The sequence below is a fragment of the Triticum urartu genome, chromosome 7A, assembly GCF_056163025.1.
Source record: "Triticum urartu cultivar PI428250 chromosome 7A, HENAU_Tu73, whole genome shotgun sequence".
Classification (NCBI taxonomy): domain Eukaryota; kingdom Viridiplantae; phylum Streptophyta; class Magnoliopsida; order Poales; family Poaceae; genus Triticum; species Triticum urartu.
This window is the reverse complement of record NC_141879.1, coordinates 138,252,504-138,275,277: the sequence shown is the minus strand read 5'-3', so window position 1 is coordinate 138,275,277 and position 22,774 is coordinate 138,252,504. Positions and strand designations below refer to the sequence as shown.

At 45.4% G+C, this 22,774-nt stretch overlaps 1 pseudogene; it reads right to left on the bottom strand.

The window, feature by feature from the left end:
• Nucleotides 1-287: 287 nt before the first annotated feature.
• LOC125518513 (uncharacterized) lies at nucleotides 288-22,432 on the bottom strand (annotated as a pseudogene).
• Between the last annotated feature and the right edge of the window lie 342 nt (nucleotides 22,433-22,774).

Sequence of the window (22,774 nt, the reverse complement as noted above, 5' to 3'; positions counted from 1 at the left end):
ACAAATATATCAAGTGATAAGGTCCATTCCTATAACTAAGCATTCATATTAGAGGATCAGTTACAAATTCTTCATGGCTAACCAGGTTCATTCTTATATATAATTAAACATTCCCATCAGAGGATCAGTTACAAATTCTTCATGGCTAGCCAACATTGTTCAAAGCAACAGAACGGCATGCACCCATGAGTGCGTGTATCCAACAGACATGTCCAACAGAAGATTTGGCATATATCCAACAACTGATGTTTACTAGGACATCGGAGGAATGCTAAGTATGTAAGCCTTTACTGACCATTTGATGTCCATTCCGCGAAACATGGAGTGTAAGGCAGACCTTCCAAGAATTCTCCAGAAGTGCATATAACATGCACTTTCTGATCATCCATGTCGTATGATAATACCTTCTCCTTTTCGCCAGTAAGGTAAATCAAATTATGTTCTGGATGAATTGCAAACATCGAGTAGGACTTGCCGTTTTCACGATAATCCTTTCCAAATAGTTCAAAACAGCTGATGGTACACTTTAGCGTCCACTGTCCACTATCATAGTCCTCAAGAACCCAAACAGAGAGTTGGCAATCATCTTGATTCTCTATATGCCAAGCATACAATCGTCCCCGAGACTGCCCAATGGAAGCATTGCCACCGTTGTTTGTCATGCCAGGTGGCATTATAATTTCCCCCAAGCATTCCTTTCCATGCCCAGTGTGACTATTGTCGAATAACATGTAAAGAAATGCATACTGCCACTCAAGAAGGTGCTTTGACTGCTTTCTAAATTACTAAACGGTTTTACATCGACATTGAAGCACCGACTCTGCATCAAAGTCCATCCTCCGTTTTCCGATGAGTAGGTCATTTCCGTGGACAGGCCACGAAATGCGCCCAGGTGCACAAACACCACAAAGCGGGAAGGAATGGCCAGGTCAAAACCCAAAAAGTAACTACCTAGGCGAGAACGCAAACAAAGGTATTTCAGGATTTGGAAGTCTTGGTTTTGAGGGGCGACCTTTTTCAGGCGGTCACGCAATTCCATAGGAGGGAATTCTATACAAGGCAACACAGTCCACTGATGGGTGGCAGGATTGCAGACAACGTAATCAAATTCCTCAGGCTCTCGACATCTGAAACATTGCACTGGTCCTGGATTCAGACAAAAATTCCAACGGTGGTCCTTAGGATAGGGAGGTTTCCAGCATTTGTAGAGGAGAAGGCTGGTGCTGCACTGCGTGACGCTGAAATGTTGGTAGCTGCTCCGTAAGAAGGGGAGGTCAGGGTCGACCATGGGAGGACCTTTCCCGGAAAAATTATGGAAGCGCCAATTGTGGTCCTTGTAGAAGAAGCCGGACATGGCCTGCGGCGACCTCTTGCGGACGCTGGAGCCGGAGCAGAGGGCAAGCCACTCCGTCGACACGCACTTGAAGCGGCACAGCGAGATGTAGAGCACCCGCGACAGGATCTTGGTGAGAACGTCCTCCGAGAAGATCGCCGGGGGCTCCTCCTCCTCCTCTTGCTGCCCATCCTGCCTATTCATCTCCTTGTTCTAGACATATGGTAGAGATATTTCTATGGTTATCACTCACATTTCATGGACCGAGGAGTACAAGTGGTGAGGAATGCACCTTAGAGGCGACGGGGCTGACGGCGAGGTCAGGCGTCGGCGGCGAACGGGATGGGGCCTCCTCGAGGCCAGCGCCGGTGGGTGGCCCCGCTCCATGAATCCTTGCACGCCTCCTCCTCCTCCTCCTCCTCCTGGGGGCATCGCAGGCTAGCTGGCTGGTGGAGCGAGGGTTTGGGAAGAGGAAAGGTGGTGGCGATAGACTTGTGTCATCACTCGTCCGTCAGAATAATCAGTCGTGGTCCAGTAGTTCGTCTGCAACACGGTGGAAAATAGTCATAGTTTCCTTAAAAAAAGGGGTAATGCTAGGCGCCGGCGCGCCGACCTAACTTTTCGGCCGGTCAGCCCTTGGCCATTTGATTAGCACAAGCACAACCGTCAGATCTGGAACTGTTCCCGTCCTTTCCTCATCTTCAACCTCCTGCACAAGGAAAAAGTTGAGGAAAAAGAGCACCGCCCCCGCACACGCCGACCACCTCGCCTCCTCGTCTTCCCTCACTGCCGGTCGCCGCCCTCGCCGTCGGTCGCCGCCCTCGCTGTCGCTGCCGACTCGCGCCGCCACTGGTACCGTCCTCCTCGTTACCGCATGCAAAAATGTCCACGCAAATCGTTGTCGTGCCGGTTGCTGCAAAAAAAAGCCCACGCCGTCGCCGGAAGTATATGTGGTTCTCATTTATTGATGCAAATAAACAGGCCCCTGCCTTTGCCTTCACAACTCAGCCGTTTGCCGATAGTAGCAAAAAAGCTGCCGGTTGTAGCATTCGGGTGAGTGGTTGTAGCAAAAAATCTTCCAACAAAAATAGGGTGACATTCTATCAAAAACCAAAACAACGGTGGTAGAAAAAATCGAAACAGGTTCCAGCAAACCAAAACTCCATTGGTAGAAAAAATGCAAAATTGAGAGTTCTTGAAACAAAGTAGAAAACGGTGGTTGTAGCAAAAATTAGAGCTGCTTCCAGCAAACCAAAACACCATTGGTAGCAAAAATGCAAAATTGGGTGTTCTTCCAGCAAAGCAAAAAATAGTGGTTGTAGCAAAAAATGAAGCCGCTTCCAGCAAAGCAAAATGCCATTGGTAGAAAAAATGCAAAATTGGGTGTTCTTCCAGCAAAAGCAAAAGACAATGGTTGTAGCAAGAAATGGAGCTGCTTCCAGCAAACCAAAACGCCGGTTGTAGCAACTGGTACGAGGGTAGCGCCGGCTAGCCGGAGTGAAACCAGGGGTGGTGTGGGTTCCTAGCACGCTGGATGTAGGGGAGCTGAGCACGCCGCCGGCCGCAACACCAGTGCATTGCCGCAGCTAAGCACCGCACAACTCCAGTGCGCCACCGATTGCTGCTCGAGCACGTCGTTGGTTGCAGCTCCAGCGCATCACCGCGGCTCCGCACTTCCTGGAAGTGGTGATGGAGAAAAGAAACACAAAGAGAGAAGGCAGGGAGAGTTGAGCGGTGGAAAAGATGCAAGGGGATGGGAACGAGAAGATAAGAGCAACTCCAACGGGCCGACCCAAACGGATGACGATTTCGTCCGCATTTTGTCCGTTTGGGTCGGCCACCCGCCCGACGTCCGTCCTGTTTTTTATATGGGTCGGCAGCGCGCCAAACATGCCAACCCATATGTGCAGACGTGGCCGGCTGGCCACCCAATTTTACATTGTATTCAACATATTGTGAAATGAAAATTTAACAAGCAAAATAGTTTAGCCGCCCAAATGAATAGTATAGTTTTACAGGCCAAATAAAAATAAAAATGTTTCACATAGTTTTGCAAACGAATAAAAGTAGATACATCTATTGGTTGCCAAGATGAGTCCACATATGCTCAACCAAATCATTTTGCAGTTGCACATGAGTTTCCCAATCACGCATGTCTTCATGAAACTGAGTGAACTGCTCAAATGTTGCCGCTACTTCATGCTCAGGCACAACATTCTCACCCTGAAAGTGAAAGCCTTGATCATACAGATGTTCCGGACGCTCGTCTTCTACGATCATATTGTGCATGATCACACAAGCAGTCATCACCTCCCATAGTTTCTGCGCGCTCCAAGTATTAGCAGGATACCGAACGATGCCCCATCGAGATTGCAAAACACCAAAGGCACGCTCGACATCCTTTCTAGCACTCTCTTGCTCTTGGGCAAATCTTTTCCTTTTCTCTCCGACAGGGTTGGGTATTGTCTTTACAATAATGGTCCTCTAAGGATAGATACCGTCACCCAAATAATACCCTTTGTCGTAGTTGTGGCCGTTGACAATAAAGTTCACCGGTGGGCTGTTGCCTTCGACAAGCCTAGCAAACACCGGTGAGCGCTGAAGCACGTTGATATCATTGTGTGATCCAGCCATGCAAAGAAAGAGTGCCAGATCCAGAGATCTTGAGATGCCACGGCCTCTAGTATGACAGTGTAAGCCCTGACATGTCCCTTATACTGCCCTTGCCAAGCATAAGGGCAGTTCTTCCACTCCCAGTGCATGCAGTCTATGCTGCCAACAAACGGGCTGTATCTTCAGCTGTCGGCTCTCTCAAGTACTCAGGGCCAAACACAGCGATCACAGCCTTGCAGAACTTATACATGGACTCTAGGCATGTATACTCGCTCATACGGACGTACTTGTCAATGAGATCACCGAGCACTCCGTATGCAAGCATTCGGATGACGGCAGTGCATTTTTGATAAGAGGAGAAACCAATCTTGCCGATGGCATCCTGTTTGCACTTGAAGTAGTCATCATAGCCGACCACTCCCTCTCTAATACGGTTGAAAACATGCCTACTCATACGGAACCAGCGACGGAATTTGTGATGTTTGAACAACGGGTTTGTTGTATCAAAGTAGTCCTTCTAGAGAAGGAAATGCCTGCTCTCCCCGGTTACAATTCAACGCCAGAAAGTGGCCCGGAATGGAGCCATGGAACACCGACTGCTAGTTGTTGAGGTGGTGATGGACCAACACGGCAGCCAATGTTGGAGAACGTAGTAATTTCAAAAAATTTCCTACGCACGCGCAAGATCATGGTGATGTACAACAACGGGAGGGGAGAGTGTTGTCTACGTACCCTCGTAGACTGGAAGCGGAAGCGTTATAACAACGCGGTTGATGTAGTCGTACGTTTTCACGGCCCGACCGATCAAGCACCGAAACTACGGCACCTCCGAGTTCTAGCACACGTTCAGCTCGATGACGATCCCCGGACTTCGATCCAGCAAAGTGTCGGGGAAGAGTTCCGTCAGCACGACGGCGTGGTTACGATCTTGATGTTCTACCGTCGCAGGGCTTCGCCTAAGCACCACTACAATATTATCGAGGATTATGGTGGAGGGGGGCACCACACACGGCTAAGAGAACGATCACGAAGATCAACTTGTTATGTCTTTGGGGTGCCCCCTGCCCCCGTATATAAAGGAGCAAGGGGGAGAGGCCGGCCGGCCCTTGGGGCGCGCCAAGGAGGGGGGAGTCCTCCTCCTAGTAGGAGTAGTACTCCCCTTTCCTTGTCCAACTAGGAAGAGAGAAGGGGGAAGGAAAGAGAGGGAGAGGGAGAGGGAAAGAGGGGCCGCGCCCCCCTCCCCTAGTCCAATTCGGACTCCCCATGGGAGGGGGCACGCCACCTCCTGGGCTGCTGCCCTCTCTCTCCCCTCAGGCCCACTAAGGCCCAATACTTCCCCGGGGGGTTCCGGTAACCCTTCCGGCACTCCGGTTTTCTCCGAAATCACCCGAAACACTTCCGGTGTCCGAATATAGCCGTCCAATATATCGATCTTTATGTCTCGAACATTTCGAGACTCCTCGTCATGTCCGTGATCATATTCGGGACTCCGAACAACCTTCACTACATCAAAATATATAAACTCATAATGAAACTGTCATCGTAACGTTAAGCGTGCGGACCCTACGGGTTCGAGAACAATGTAGACTGTTGGGTTTCGTAGTAATTTCAAAAAATTTCCTACGCACACGCAAGATCATGTGATGCATAGCAACGAGGGGGAGAGTGTTGTCTACGTACCCAACGCAGACCGACTACGGAAGCGATGACACGACGTAGAGGAAGTAGTCATACGTCTTCACGATCCAACCGATCAAGCACCGAACCTACGGCACCTCCGAGTTCGAGCACACGTTCAGCTCGATGACGATCCCCGGACTCCGATCCAGCAAAGTGTCGGGGAAGAGTTCCGTCAGCACGACGGCGTGGTGACGATCTTGATGTACTACAGCAGCAGGGCTTCGCCTAAACTCCGCTACAGTATTATCGAGGTATATGGTGGCAGGGGGCACCGCACACGGCTAAGGGATAGATCACGTGGATCAACTTGTGTGTCTAGAGGTGTCCCCTGCCTCCGTATATAAAGGAGTAGAGGGGGGAGGCTGGCCGGCCAAGGAGGGAGGCGCAGGAGGAGTCCTACTCCTTCCGAGAGTAGGACTCCCCCCCCCAATCCTATTCCAAGTAGGATTCCCAAGGGGGGGAAAGAGAGAGAGGGGGGCCGGCCACCTTCTCCTAGTCCTAATAGGACTAGGGGAGGGGGAAGTGGCGCAGCCACCTTGGGCTGCCCCTTTCTCCTTTCCACTAAGGCCCATGTAGGCCCATATGGCTCCCGGGGGGTTCCGGTAACCTCCCGGTAACCCGGTAAAATCCCGATTTCACCCGGAACACTTCCGATGTCCAAACATAGGCTTCCAATATATCAATCTTTACGTCTCGACCATTTCGAGACTCCTCATCATGTCCGTGATCACATCCGGGACTCCGAACAACCTTCGGTACATCAAAATGCATAAACTCATAATGTAACTGTCATCGTAACCTTAAGCGTGCGGACCCTACGGGTTCGAGAACAATGTAGACATGACCGAGACACGTCTCCGGTCAATAACCAATAGCGGGACCTGGATGCCCATATTGGCTCCTACATATTCTACGAAGATCTTTATCGGTCAGACTGCATAACAACATACATTGTTCCCTTTGTCATCGGTATGTTACTTGCCCGAGATTCGATCGTCGGTATCCAATACCTAGTTCAATCTCGTTATTGGCAAGTCTCTTTACTCGTTCCGTAATACATCATCTCACAACTAACATATTAGTTGTAATGCTTGCAAGGCTTATGTGATGTGTATTACCGAGAGGGCCCAGAGATACCTCTCCGACAATCGGAGTGACAAATCCTAATCTCGATATACGCCAACCCAACATCTACCTTCGGAGACACCTGTAATGCTCCTTTATAATCACCCAGTTACGTTGTGACGTTTGGTAGCACCCAAAGTGTTCCTCCAGCAAACGGGAGTTGCATAATCTCATAGTCATAGGAACATGTATAAGTCATGAAGAAAGCAATAGCAACATACTAAACGATCGTGTGCTAAGCTAATGGAATGGGTCATGTCAATCAGATCATTCAACTAATGATGTGACCTCGTTAATCAAATAATAACTCATTGTTCATGGTTAGGAAACATAACCATCTTTGATTAACGAGCTAGTCAAGTAGAGGCATACTAGTGACACTTTGTTTGTCTATGTATTCACACATGTATTATGTTTCCGGTTAATACAATTCTAGCATGAATAATAAACATTTATCATGACTATAAGGAAATAAATAATAACTTTATTATTGCCTCTAGGGCATATTTCCTTCAGTCTCCCACTTGCACTAGAGTCAATAATCTAGATTACACTGTAATGATAACACCCATGGAGCTTTGGTGCCGATCATGTTTTGCTCGTGGAAGAGGCTTAGTCAACGGGTCTGCAACATTCAGATCCGTATGTATCTTGCAAATCTCTATGTCTCCCACCTGGACTAGATCCCGGATGGAGTTGAAGCGTCTCTTGATGTGTTTGGTCCTTTTGTGAAATCTGGATTCCTTTGCCAAGGCAATTGCACCAGTATTGTCACAAAAGATTTTCATTGGACCCGATGCATTAGGTATGACACCTAGATCGGATATGAACTCCTTATCCAGACTCCTTCGTTTGCTGCTTCCGAAGCAGCTATGTACTCCGCTTCACATGTAGATCCCGCTACGACGCTTTGTTTAGAACTGCACCAACTGACAGCTCCACCGTTTAATGTAAACACGTATCCGGTTTGCGATTTAGAATCGTCCGGATCAGTGTCAAAGCTTGCATCAACGTAACCTTTTACGGTGAGCTCTTTGTCACCTCCATATACGAGAAACATATCCTTAGTCCTTTTCAGGTATTTCAGGATGTTCTTGACCGCTGTCCAATGATCCATTCCTAGATTACTTTGGTACCTCCCTGCTAAACTTATAGCAAGGCACACATCAGGTCTGGTACACAGCATTGCATACATGATAGATCCTATGGCTGATGCATAGGGAACATCTTTCATATTCTCTCTACCTTCTGCAGTGGTCGGGCATTGAGTCTTACTCAATTTCACACCTTGTAACACAGGCAAGAACCCTTTCTTTGCTTGATCCATTTTGAACTTCTTCAAAATTTTGTCAAGGTATGTGCTTTGTGAAAGTCCAATTAAGCGTCTTGATCTATCCCTATAGATCTTAATGCCTAATATGTAAGCAGCTTCACTGAGGTCTTTCATTGAAAAACTTTTATTCAAGTATCCCTTTATGCTATCCAGAAATTCTATATCATTTCCAATTAGCAATATGTCATCCACATATAATATCAGAAATGCTACAGAGCTCCCACTCACTTTCTTGTAAATACAGGCTTCTCCGAAAGTCTGTATAAAACCAAATGCTTTGATCACACTATCAAAACGTTTATTCCAACTCCGAGAGGCTTGCACCAGTCCATAAATGGATCGCTGGAGCTTGCACACTTTGTTAGCTCCCTTTGGATTGACAAAACCTTCCGGTTGCATCATATACAACTCTTCTTCCAGAAATCCATTCAGGAATGCAGTTTTGACATCCATCTGCCAAATTTCATAATCATAAAATGCGGCAATCGCTAACATGATTCGGACGGACTTAAGCATCGCTACGGGTGAGATGGTCTCATCGTAGTCAATCCCTTGAACTTGTCGAAAACCTTTTGCGACAAGTCGAGCTTTGTAGACAGTAACATTACCATCAGCGTCAGTCTTCTTCTTGAAGATCCATTTATTCTCAATTGCTTGCCGATCATCGGGCAAGTCAACCAAAGTCCATACTTTGTTCTCATACATGGATCCCATCTCAGATTTCATGGCTTCAAGCCACTTTGCGGAATCTGGGCTCACCATCGCTTCTTCATAGTTCGTAGGTTCATCATGATCTAGTAGCATGACTTCCAGAACTGGATTACCGTACCACTCTGGTGCGGATCTTACTCTGGTTGATCTACGAGGTTCAGTAGTATCTTATTCTGAAGTTTCATGATCATTATCATTAACTTCCTCACTTATTGGTGTAGGTGTCGCAAAAACAATTTTCTGTGATGTACTACTTCCCAACAAGGGAGCAGGTACAGTTACCTCGTCAAGTTCTACTTTCCTCCCACTCACTTCTTTCGAGAGAAACTCCTTCTCAAGAAAGTTTCCGAATTTAGCAACAAAAGTCTTGCCTTCGGATCTGTGATAGAAGGTGTATCCAATAGTTTCCTTTGGATATCCTATGAAGACACATTTCTCCGATTTGGGTTCGAGCTTATCAGGTTGAAGCTTTTTCACATAAGCATCGCAGCCCCAAACTTTAAGAAACGACAACTTTGGTTTCTTGCCAAACCACAGTTCATAAGGCGTCGTCTCAACGGATTTTGATGGTGCCCTATTTAACGTGAATGCGGCCGTCTCTAGAGCATAACCCCAAAATGATAGCGGTAAATCAGTAAGAGACATCATAGATCGCACCATATCTAGTAAAGTATGATTATGACGTTCGGACACACCATTACGTTGTTGTGTTCCGGGTGGCGTGAGTTGCGAAACTATTCCACAGTTTTTCAAATGTACACCAAACTCGTAACTCAAATATTCTCCTCCACGATCAGATCACAGAAACTTTATTTTCTTGTTACGATGATTTTCAACTTCACTCTGAAATTCCTTGAACTTTTCAAATGTTTCAGACTTATGTTTCATTAAGTAGATATACCCATATCTGCTTAAATCATCTGTGAAGGTGAGAAAATAACGATATCCGCCACGAGCCTCAATATTCATCGGACCACATACATCGGTATGTATGATTTCCAACAAATCTGTTGCTCTCTCCATAGTACCGGAGAACGGTGTTTTAGTCATCTTGCCCATGAGGCACGGTTCGCAAGTACCAAGTGATTCATAATCAAGTGGTTCCAAAAGTCCATCAGTATGGAGTTTCTTCATGCGCTTTATACCGATATGACCTAAACGACAGTGCCAAAAATAAGTTGCACTTTCATTATCAACTCTGCATCTTTTGGCTTCAACATTATGAATATGTGTATTACTACTATCGAGATTCAATAAGAATAGACCACTCTTCAAGGGTGCATGACCATAAAAGATATTACTCATATAAATAGAACAACCATTATTCTCTGATTTAAATGAATAACCATCTCGCATTAAACAAGATCCAGATATAATGTTCATGCTCAACGCTGGCACCAAATAACAATTATTTAGGTCTAATATTAATCCCGAAGGTAGATGTAGAGGTAGCGTGCCGACCGCGATCACATCGACTTTGGAACCGTTTCCCACGCGTATCGTCACCTCGTCCTTAGCTAATCTTCGCTTAATCCGTAGCCCCTGTTTCGAGTTGCAAATATTAGCAACAGAACCAGTATCAAATACCCAGGTGCTACTGCGAGCATTAGTAAGGTACACATCAATAACATGTATATCACATATACCTTTGTTCACTTTGCCATCCTTCTTATCCGCCAAATACTTGGGGCAGTTCCGCTTCCAGTGACCAGTCTGCTTGCAGTAGAAGCACTCAGTTTCAGGCTTAGGTCCAGACTTGGGTTTCTTCTCTTGAGCAGCAACTTGTTTGCTATTCTTCTTGAAGTTCCCCTTCTTCTTTCCTTTGCCCTTTTTCTTGAAACTAGTGGTCTTGTTGACCATCAACACTTGATGCTCTTTCTTGATTTCTACCTCCGCAGCTTTCAGCATTGCGAAGAGCTCGGGAATAGTCTTGTTCATCCCTTGCATATTATAGTTCATCACGAAGCTCTTGTAGCTTGGTGGCAGTGATTGGGGAATTCTGTCAATGACGCAATCATCTGGAAGATTAACTCCCAATTGAATCAAGTGATTATTATACCCAGACATTTTGAGTATATGCTCACTGACAGAACTGTTCTCCTTCATCTTGCAGCTATAGAATTTATTGGAGACTTCATATCTCTCAATCCGGGCATTTGCTTGAAATATTAACTTCAACTCCTGGAACATCTCATATGCTCCATGACGTTCGAAACGTCGTTGAAGTCCCGATTCTAAGCCGTAAAGCATGGCACACTGAACTATCGAGTAGTCATCAGCTTTGCTCTGCCAGACGTTCATAACATCTGGCGTTGCTCCAGCAGCAGGCCTGGCACCCAGCGGTGCTTCCAGGACGTAATTCTTCTGTGCAGCAATGAGGATAATCCTCAAGTTACGGACCCAGTCCGTGTAATTGCTACCATCATCTTTCAACTTTGCTTTCTCAAGGAACGCATTAAAGTTCAACGGAACAACAACACGAGCCATCTATCTACAATCAACATAAACAAGCAAGATACTATCACGTACTAAGTTCATGATAAATTTAAGTTCAATTAATCATATTACTTAAGAACTCCCACTTAGATAGACATCCCTCTAATCCTCTAAGTGATCACGTGATCCAAATCAACTAAACCATGTCCGATCATCACGTGAGATGGAGTAGTTTCATCGGTGAACATCATTATGTTGATCATATCTACTATATGATTCACGCTCGACCTTTCGGTCTCCGTGTTCCGAGGCCATATCTGTATATGCTTGGCTCGTCAAGTATAACCTGAGTATTCTGCGTGCGCAACTGTTTTGCACCCGTTGTATTTGAACGTAGAGCCTATCACACCCGATCATCACGTGGTGTCTCAGCACGAAGAACTTTCGCAACGGTGCATACTCAGGGAGAACACTTCTTGATAATTTAGTGAGAGATCATCTTATAATGCTACCGTCAATCAAAGCAAGATAAGATGCATAAAAGATAAACATCACATGCAATCAATATAAGTGATATGATATGGCCATCATCATCTTGTGCCTGTGATCTCCATCTCCGAAGCACCGTCATGATCACCATCGTCACCGGTGCGACACCTTGATCTCCATCGTAGCATCGTTGTCATCTCGCCAATCTTATGCTTCCACGACTATCACTACCGTTTAGTAATAAGGTAAAGCATTACATCGCGATTGCATTGCATACAATAAAGCGACAACCATATGGCTCCTGCCAGTTGCCGATAACTCGGTTACAAAACATGATCATCTCATACAATAAAATTCAGCATCATGCCTTGACCATATCACATCACAACATGCCCTGCAAAAACAAGTTAGACGTCCTCTACTTTGTTGTTGCATGTTTTACGTGGCTGCTACGGGCTTAAGTAAGAACCAATCTCACCTACGCATCAAAACCACAACGATAGTTTGTCAAATAGACTCCGTTTTAACCTTCACAAGGACCGGGCGTAGCCACACTCGGTTCAACTAAAGTTGGAGAGACAGTCGCCCGCAAGCCATCTATGTGCAAAGCACGTCGAGGGAACCGGTCTCGCGTAAGCGAACGCGTAAGGTTGGTCCGGGTCGTCTCGTCCAACAATACCGCCGAACCAAAGTATGACATGCTGGTAGGCAGTATGACTTGTATCGTCCACAACTCACTTGTGTTCTACTCGTGCAAATAACATCAACATCAATAACCTAGGATCGGATGCCACTGTTGGGTTTCGTAGTAATTTCAAAAAATTTCCTACGCACACGCAAGATCATGTGATGCATAGCAACGAGGGGGAGAGTGTTGCCTACGTACCCAACGCAGACCGACTGCGGAAGCGATGACACGACGTAGAGGAAGTAGTCGTACGTCTTCACGATCCAACCGATCAAGCACCGAATCTACGGCACCTCCGAGTTCGAGCACACGTTCAGCTCGATGACGATCCCCGGACTCCGATCCAGCAAAGTGTCGGGGAAGAGTTCCGTCAGCACGACGGCGTGGTGACGATCTTGATGTACTACAGCAGTAGGGCTTCGCCTAAACTCCGCTACAGTATTATCGAGGTATATGGTGGCAGGGGGCACCGCACAGGCTAAGGGATAGATCACGTGGATCAACTTGTGTGTCTAGAGGTGTCCCCTGCCTCCGTATATAAAGGAGTAGAGGGGGGGAGGCTGGCCGGCCAAGGAGAGAGGCGCAGGAGGAGTCCTACTCCTTCCGAGAGTAGGACTCCCCCCCAATCCTATTCCAAGTAGGATTCCCAAGGGGGGGAAAGAGAGAGAGAGGGGGGCCGGCCACCTTCTCCTAGTCCTAATAGGACTAGGGGAGGGGGAAGTGGCGCAGCCACCTTGGGCTGCCCCTTTCTCCTTTCCACTAAGGCCCATGTAGGCCCATATGGCTCCCGGGGGGTTCCGGTAACCTCCCGGTAACCCGGTAAAATCCCGATTTCACCCGGAACACTTCCGATGTCCAAACATAGGCTTCCAATATATCAATCTTTACGTCTCGACCATTTCGAGACTCCTCGTCATGTCCGTGATCACATCCGGGACTCCGAACAACCTTCGGTACATCAAAATTCATAAACTCATAATGTAACTGTCATCGTAACCTTAAGCGTGCGGACCCTACGGGTTCGAGAACAATGTAGACATGACCGAGACACGTCTCCGGTCAATAACCAAAAGCGGGACCTGGATGCCCATATTGGCTCCTACATATTCTACGAAGATCTTTATCGGTCAGACCGCATAACAACATACGTTGTTCCCTTTGTCATCGGTATGTTACTTGCCCGAGATTTGATCGTCGGTATCCAATACCTAGTTCAATCTCGTTATCGGCAAGTCTCTTTACTCGTTCCGTAATACATCATCTCACAACTAACATATTAGTTGTAATGCTTGCAAGGCTTATGTGATGTGTATTACCGAGAGGGCCCAGAGATACCTCTCCGACAATCGGAGTGACAAATCCTAATCTCGATATACGCCAACCCAACATCTACCTTCGGAGACACCTGTAATGCTCCTTTATAATCACCCAGTTACGTTGTGACGTTTGGTATCACCCAAAGTGTTCCTCCAGCAAACGGGAGTTGCATAATCTCATAGTCATAGGAACATTTATAAGTCATGAAGAAAGCAATAGCAACATACTAAACGATCGTGTGCTAAGCTAATGGAATGGGTCATGTCAATCAGATCATTCAACTAATGATGTGACCTCGTTAATCAAATAACAACTCATTGTTCATGGTTAGGAAACATAACCATCTTTGATTAACGAGCTAGTCAAGTAGAGGCATACTAGTGACACTTTGTTTGTCTATGTATTCACACATGTATTATGTTTCCGGTTAATACAATTCTAGCATGAATAATAAACATTTATCATGACTATAAGGAAATAAATAATAACTTTATTATTGCCTCTAGGGCATATTTCCTTCATAGACATGACCGAGACACGTCTCCGGTCAATAACCAATAGTGGAACCTGGATGCTCATATTGGCTCCTACATATTCTATGAAGATCTTTATCGGTCAGACCGCATAACAACATACGTTGTTCCCTTTGTCATCGATATGTTACTTGCCCAAGATTTGATCGTCGGTATCTCAATACCTAGTTCAATCTCGTTATCGGCAAGTCTCTTTACTCGTTCCGTAATACATCATCTCGCAACTAACTCATTACTTGCATTGCTTGCAAGGCTTAAGTGATGTGCATTACCGAGAGGGCCCAGAGATACCTCTCCGACAATCGGAGTGACAAATCCTAATCTCGAAATATGCCAACCCAACATGTACCTTTGGAGACACCTGTAGAGCACCTTTATAATCACCCAGTTACGTTGTGACATTTGGTAGCACACAAAGTGTTCCTCCGGCAAACGGGAGTTGCATAATCTCATAGTCACAGGAACATGTATAAGTCATGAAGAAAGCAATAGCAACAAACTAAACGATCAAGTGCTAAGCTAACGAAATGGGTCAAGTCTATCACATCATTCTCCTAATGATGTGATCCCGTTAATCAAATGACAACTCATGTCTATGGTTAGGAAACATAACCATCTTTGATCAACGAGCTAGTCAAGTAGAGGCATACTAGTGACACTGTGTTTGTCTATGTATTCACACATGTATTATGTTTCCGGTTAATACAATTCTAGCATGAATAATAAACATTTATCATGATATAAGGAAATAAATAATAACTTTATTATTGCCTCTAGGGCATATTTCCTTCAGTCTCCCACTTGCACTAGAGTCAATAATCTAGTTCACATCGCCATGTGATTTAATACCAATAGTTCACATCACCATGTGATTAACACCCATAGTTCACATCGACATGTGACCAACACCCAAAGGGTTTACTAGAGTCAATAGTCTAGTTCACATTGCTATGTGATTAACACCCAAAGAGTACTAAGGTGTGATCATGTTTTGCTTGTGAGAGAAATTTAGTCAGCGGGTCTGCCACATTCAGATCCGTACGTATTTTGCAAATTTCTATGTCAACAATGCTTTGCACGGAGCTACTCTAGCTAATTGCTCCCACTTTCAATATGTATCCAGATTGAGACTTAGATTCATCTGGATCAGTGTCAAAACTTGCATCGACGTAACCCTTTACAACAAACCTTTTGTCACCTCCATAATCGAGAAACATATCCTTATTCCACTAAGGATAATTTTGACCAATTTCCAGTGATCTACTCCTAGATCACTATTGTGTTCCCTTGCCAAACTCAGGGCAGGGTATACAATAGATCTGGTACACAGCATGTCATACTTTATAGAACCTATGGCTGAGGCATAGGGAATGACTTTCATTCTCTCTCTATCTTCTGCCGTGGTCGGGTTTTGAGTCTTACTCAACTTCACACCTTGTAACACAGGCAAGAACTCCTTTTTGACTGTTCCATTTTGAACTACTTCAAAATCTTGTCAAGGTATGTACTCATTGAAAAACTTATCAAGCGTCTTGATCTATCTCTATAGATCTTGATGCTCAATATGTAAGCAGCTTCACCGAGGTCTTTCTTTGAAAAACTCCTTTCAAACATTCCTTTATGATTTGCAGAATAATTCTACATTATCTCCGATCAACAATATGTCATTCACATATACTTATCAGAAATGCTGTAGTGCTCCCACTCACTTTCTTATAAATACAGGCTTCACCACAAGTCTATATAAAACTATATGCTTTGATCAACTTATCAAAGCGTATATTCCAACTCTGAGATGCTTGCACCAGTCCATAGATGGATCGCTGGAGCTTGCATATTTTGTTAGTACCTTTAGGATTGACAAAACCTTCTGGTTGCATCATATACAACTCTTCTTTAATAAATCCACTAAGGTATGCATTTTTGTTTATCTATTTGCCAGATTTCATAAAATGCGGCAATTTCTAACGTGATTCGGACAGACTTAAGCATAGATACGAGTGAGAAACTCTCATCGTAGTCAACACCTTGAACTTGTCGAAAACCTTTTTGCGACAATTCTAGCTTTCTAGATAGTAACACTACTATCAACGTCCGTCTTCCTCTTGAAGATCCATTTAATCTCAGTGGCTCGCCGATCAATGGGCAAGTCAATCAAAGTCCATACTTTGTTCTTATATATATGGATCCCATCTCAGATTTCATGGCCTTAAACCATTTTGTGGAATCTGGGCTCATCATCGCTTCCTCATAGTTCGTAGGTTCGTCATGGTCAAGTAACATGACCTCCAGAACAGGATTACCGTACCACTCTGGTGCGTATCTCACTCTAGTTGATCTACGAAGTTCTGTAGTAACTTGATCTAAAGTTTCATGATCATCATCATTAACTTCCTCTCTTGTTGGTGTAGACATCACTGGAACTGATTTCTGTGATGAATTATTTTCCAATTCGGGAGAAGGTACAATTACCTTATCAAGTTCCACTTTCCTCCCACTCACTTCTTTCGAGAGAAACTCCTTCTCTAAAAAGAATCCATTCTCAGCAACGAATGTCTTGCCTTCGGATCTGTGATAGAAGGTGTACCCAACAGTTTCTTTTGGGTATCCTATGAAGATTTACTTCTCCGATTTGGGTTCGAGCTTACCATGTTGAAACTTTTTCACATAAGCATCGCAGTCCCAAACTTTAAGAAGCGACAGCCTAGGTTTCTTGCCAAACCATAGTTCATACGGTGTCGTCTCAACGGATTTAGATGGTGCCCTATTTAACATGAATGCAGCTGTCTCTAATGCATAACCCCAAAACGATAGTGGTAAATCGGTAAGAGACATCATAGATCGCACCATATCTAATAAAGCACGGTTACGACGTTCGGACACACCATTACACTGTGGTGTTCCAGGTGGCGTGAGTAGTCAAACTATTTCACATTGTTTTAACTGAAGGCCAAACTTGTAACTCAAATATTTTACTTCTGCGATCATATTGTAGAAACTTTTATTTTGTTACGATGATTCTCCACTTCACTCTGAAATTCTTTGACTTTTCAAATGTTTCAGACTTGTGTTTCATCAAGTAGATATACTCATATCTGCTCAAATCATCTGTGAAGATCAGAAAATAATGATACCTGCCGCGAGCTTCAGTATTCGTCGGACCACATACATCAGTATGCATGATTTCCAACAAATTTGTTGCTTGCTGCATTGTTCCAGAGAACGGAGTCTTAGTCATCTTGCCCATGAGGCATGGTTCGCAAGCATCAACTGATTCATAATCAAGTGATTCCAAAAGTCCATCAGCATGGAGTTTCTTCATGCGCTTTACACCAATATGACCTAAATGGCAGTGCCACAAATAAGTTGCACTATCATTATTAACTTTTGCATCTTTTGGTTTCAATATTATGAATATGTGTATCACTACGATCGAGATCCAACGAACCATTTTCATTGGGTGTGTAACCATATGTGTAAACAAAATAACAATTTATTCTCTTACTTAAATGAATAACCATATTGCAATAAACATGATCAAATCATATTCATGCTCAATGCAAACACCAAATAACACTTATTTAGGTTTAACACTAATCTCGAAAGTATATGGAGTGTGCGATGATGATCATATCAATCTTGGAACCACTTCCAACACACATCGTCACTTCACCCTTAACTAGTCTCTGTTCATTCTGCAACTCCTGTTTCGAGTTACTACTCTTAGCAACTGAACCAGTATCAAATACCGAGGGGTTGCTACGAACACTAGTAAAATACACATCAATAATCTGTATATCAAATATACCTTTGTTCACTTTGCCATCCTTCTTATTCGCCAAATACTTGGGGCAGTTCCGCTTCTAGTGACCAGTCCCTTTGCAGTAGAAGCACTTAGTCTCAGGCTTAGGATCAGACTTGGGCTTCTTCACTTGAGCAGCAACTTGCTTGCCGTTCTTCTTGAAGTTCCCCTTCTTCCCTTTGCCCTTTTCTTGAAACTAGTGGCCTTGTCTACCATCAACACTTGATATTTTTCTTGATTTCTACCTTCGTCGATTTCAGCATTACGAAGAGCTTGGGAATCGTTTCCGTTATCCCTTGCATATCATAGTTCATCACGAAGTTCTACTAACTTGGTGATGGTGACTAGAGAATTCTATCAATCACTATTTTATCTAGAAGATTAACTCCCACTTGATTCAAGCGATTGTAGTACCCAGACAATCTGAGCACATGCTGACTCCTTGAGCTATTCTCCTCCATCTTTTAGCTATAGAACTTGTTGGAGACTTCATATCTCTCAACTCGGGTATTTGCTTGAAATATTAACTTCAACTCCTGGAACATCTCATATGGTCCATGACGTTCAAAACGTCTTTGAAGTCCCGATTCTAAGCCGTTTAAGCATGGTGCACTAAACTATCAAGTAGTCATCATATTGAGCTAGCCAAATGTTCATAACATCTGCATCTACTCCTGCAATAGGTTTGTCACCTAGCGGTGCATCAAAGACATAATTCTTCTGTGCAGCAATGAGGATACACCTCAGATCACGGATCCAATCTGCATCATTGCTACTAACATCTTTCAACTTAGTTTTCTCTAGGAACATATCAAAATAAAACAGGGGAGCTAAACGCGAGCTATTGATCTACAACATAGATATGCTAATACTACCAGGACTAAGTTCATGATAAATTAAAGTTCAATTAGTCATATTACTTAAGAACTCCCACTTAGATTGACATCCCTCTAATCATCTAAGTGATCACGTGATCCAAATCAACTAAACCATAACCGATCATCACGTGAAATGGAGTAGTTTTCAATGGTGAACATCGCTATGTTGATCATATCTACTATATGATTCACGCTCGACCTTTAGGTCTCAGTGTTCCGAGGCCATATCTGCATATGCTAGGCTCGTCAAGTTTAACCTGAGTATTCTGCGTGTGCAAAACTGGCTTGCACCCGTTGTAGATGGACGTAGAGCTTATCACACCCGATCATCACGTGGTGTCTGGGCACGACGAACTTTGGCAACGGTGCATACTCAGGGAGAACACTTTTATCTTGAAATTTAGTGAGAGATCATCTTATAATGCTACCATCAATCAAAGCAAGATAAGATGCATAAAAGATAAACATCACATGCAATCAATATAAGTGATATGATATGGCCATCATCATCTTGTGCTTGTGATCTCCATCTCCGAAGCATCGTCATGATCACCATCGTCACCGGCGCGACACCTTGATCTCCATCGTAGCATCGTCGTCGTCTCGCCAATCTTATGCTTCTATGACTATCGCTACTGCTTAGTGATAAAGTAAAGCATTACAGGGCGATTGCATTGCATACAATAAAGCGACAACCATATGGCTCCTGCCAGTTGCCGATAACTTGGTTACAAAACATGATCACCTCATACAATAAAATTTAGCATCATGTCTTGACCATATCACATCACAACATGCCCTGCAAAAACAAGTTAGACGTCCTCTACTTTGTTTGTTGCAAGTTTTACGTGGCTGCTACAGGCTTAAGAAAGAACCAATCTTACCTACGCATCAAAACCACAACGATAGTTTGTCAAGTTGGTGCTGTTTTAACCTTCACAAGGACCGGGCGTAGCCACACTCAGTTCAACTAAAGTTGGAGAAACTGACACCCGCCAGCCACCTGTGTGCAAAGCACGTCGGTAGAACCAGTCTCGCGTAAGCGTACGCGTAATGTCGGTCCGGGCCGCTTCATCCAACAATACCGCCGAACCAAAGTATGACATGCCGGTAAGCAGTATGACTTATATCGCCCACAACTCACTTGTGTTCTACTCGTGCATATAACATCAACACATAAAACCTAGGCTCGGATGCCACTGTTGGAGAACGTACTAATTTCAAAAAATTTCCTACGCACACGCAAGATCATGGTGATGTACAACAACAAGAGGGGAGAGTGTTGTCTACGTACCCTCATAGACCGGAAGCGGAAGCGTTATAAAAACACGGTTGATGTAGTCGTACGTGTTCACGGCCCGACCGATCAAGCACCGAAACTACCGCACCTCCGAGTTCTAGCACACGTTCAGCTCGATGACGATCCCCGGACTCCGATCCAGCAAAGTGTCAGGGAAGAGTTCCGTCAGCACGACGGCGTGGTGACGATCTTTATGTTCTACCGTCGCAGGGCTTCGCCTAAGCACCGCTACAATATTATCGAGGATTATGGTGGAGGGGGGCACCGCACACGGCTAAGAGAACGATCACGAAGATCAACTTGTTATGTCTTTGGGGTGCCCCCTACCCCCGTATATAAAGGAGCAAGGGGGAGAGGCCGGCCGGCCCTTGGGGCGCGCCAAGGCGGGGGGAGTCCTCCTCCTAGTAGGAGTAGGACTCCCCTTTCCTAGTCCAACTAGGAAGAGAGAAGGGGGAAGGAAAGAGAGGGAGAGGGAGAGGGAAAGAGGGGCCGCGCCCCCCTCCCCTAGTCCAATTCGGACTCCCCATGGGAGGGGGCGCCACCTCTTGGGCTGCTACCCTCTCTCTCCCCTCAGGCCCACTAAGGCCCAATACTTCCCCGAGGGGTTCCGGTAACCCTTCCGGCACTCCGGTTTTCTCCGAAATCACCCGAAACACTTCCGGTGTCCGAATATAGCTGTCCAATATATCGATCTTTATGTCTCGACCATTTCAAGACTCCTCATCATGTCCGTGATCATATCCGGGACTCCGAACAACCTTCGGTACATCAAAATATATAAACTCATAATGAAACTGCCATCGTAACGTTAAGCGTGCGGACCCTACGGGTTCGAGAACAACGTAGACATGACCGAGACACGTCTCCGGTCAATAACCAATAGTGGAACCTGGATGCTCATATTGGCTCCTACATATTCTACGAAGATCTTTATCGGTAAGACCGCATAACAACATACGTTGTTCCCTTTGTCATTGGTATGTTACTTGCCCGAGATTCGATCGTCGGTATCTCAATACCTAGTTCAATCTCGTTATCGACAATTCTCTTTACTCGGTCCGTAATACATCATCTCGCAACTAACTCATTAGTTGCATTGCTTGCAAGGCTTAAGTGATGTGCATTACCGAGAGGGCCCAGAGATACCTCTCCGACAATCGGAGTGACAAATCCTAATCTCGAAATACGCCAACCCAACATGTACCTTTGGAGACACCTATAGAGCACATTTATAATTACCCAGTTATGTTGTGACATTTGGTAGCACACAAAGTGTTCCTCCGGCAAACGGGAGTTGCATAATCTCATAGTCACAGGAACATGTATAAGTCATGAAGAAAGCAATAGCAACAAACTAAACGATCAAGTGCTAAGCTACCGAAATGGGTCAAGTCAATCACATCATTCTCCTAATGATGTGATCCCGTTAATCAAATGACAACTCATGTCTATGGTTAGGAAACATAACCATCTTTGATCAACGAGCTAGTCTAGTAGAGGCATACTAGTGACACTCTGTTTGTCTATGTATTCACACATGTATCATGTTTCCGGTTAATACAATTCTAGAATGAATAATAAACATTTATCATGATATAAGGAAATAAATAATAACTTTATTATTGCCTCTAGGGCATATTTCCTTCAGCCAATATCTCCTCCTCGTCGTCGGACGACGAATCACCGGAGTCGCAAATGAAATTGTGGAAAAAGAACTCATCGGCGGAGTCCATTTTCGTACCTTGGCAAACTGTCGAACAGCTTGCAGGCATCGAAGAAGGAGACGGCCGGTGAGGGGAGACACGGCGCCCACAGACCAGCTAGCTGCCCTGCCGGAGTCCGACGAGTGTGATGGCGTCGGACGAGCGTGCCGGTCGTATGTGACGGGGGCGGCGAGGCGTCTTCTTGGTCGCGGGCGGCTGGGCGGTGGGGGAAGCGGCAGCGGGAACCAGTTTGCTCCCCGGCAGCAAAACGGCGACGGGCGACTGGGGGCAGGGGCGGCGTTGCTGGGCGGATGTGAAGGCGGTGACAACTGGAAGAGTCGCCGGCAAAAATGGGCGGCGGCGTCGGTGACGGAGGAGACGGGGGCGAGGGTTGCTTGTTGGCCGGGGGGAGGGGAGGCCAATGTGCCACAGACCAGCGGACCCGGGGACAGGAGTAGGCGAGCACGCGCGCGTCCGTCGCGTGTCCGCATTGACGCAAATCAGGCTAAAAAATGGGCCAGGAATGGGTCGCCCGCGGACGAAAAACGGACGCGCGTCCGTTTGGGTCGACGCGTTGGGCCGCCTTTTCTGTCCGCGCCGACCCAAACAGAAGGCCGCAGACGAAATGGATCGCCCCATTGGAGTTGCTCTAAGGTCACTACCGGGTTTTCTCATGGGGTCCGCACGAGAACATGTTTAAAGTAGCCACGGGTGGTTGCGTGTCGCTCTGGTCAGTTCGATCAAGTCAGATCCAACGACGCGCGCGTGTTCGGCGCAGCATTCGGCCGACGCACCAAGTGGAAAGGTTTCCCAAAAAAAGCCATAGTCTGAAT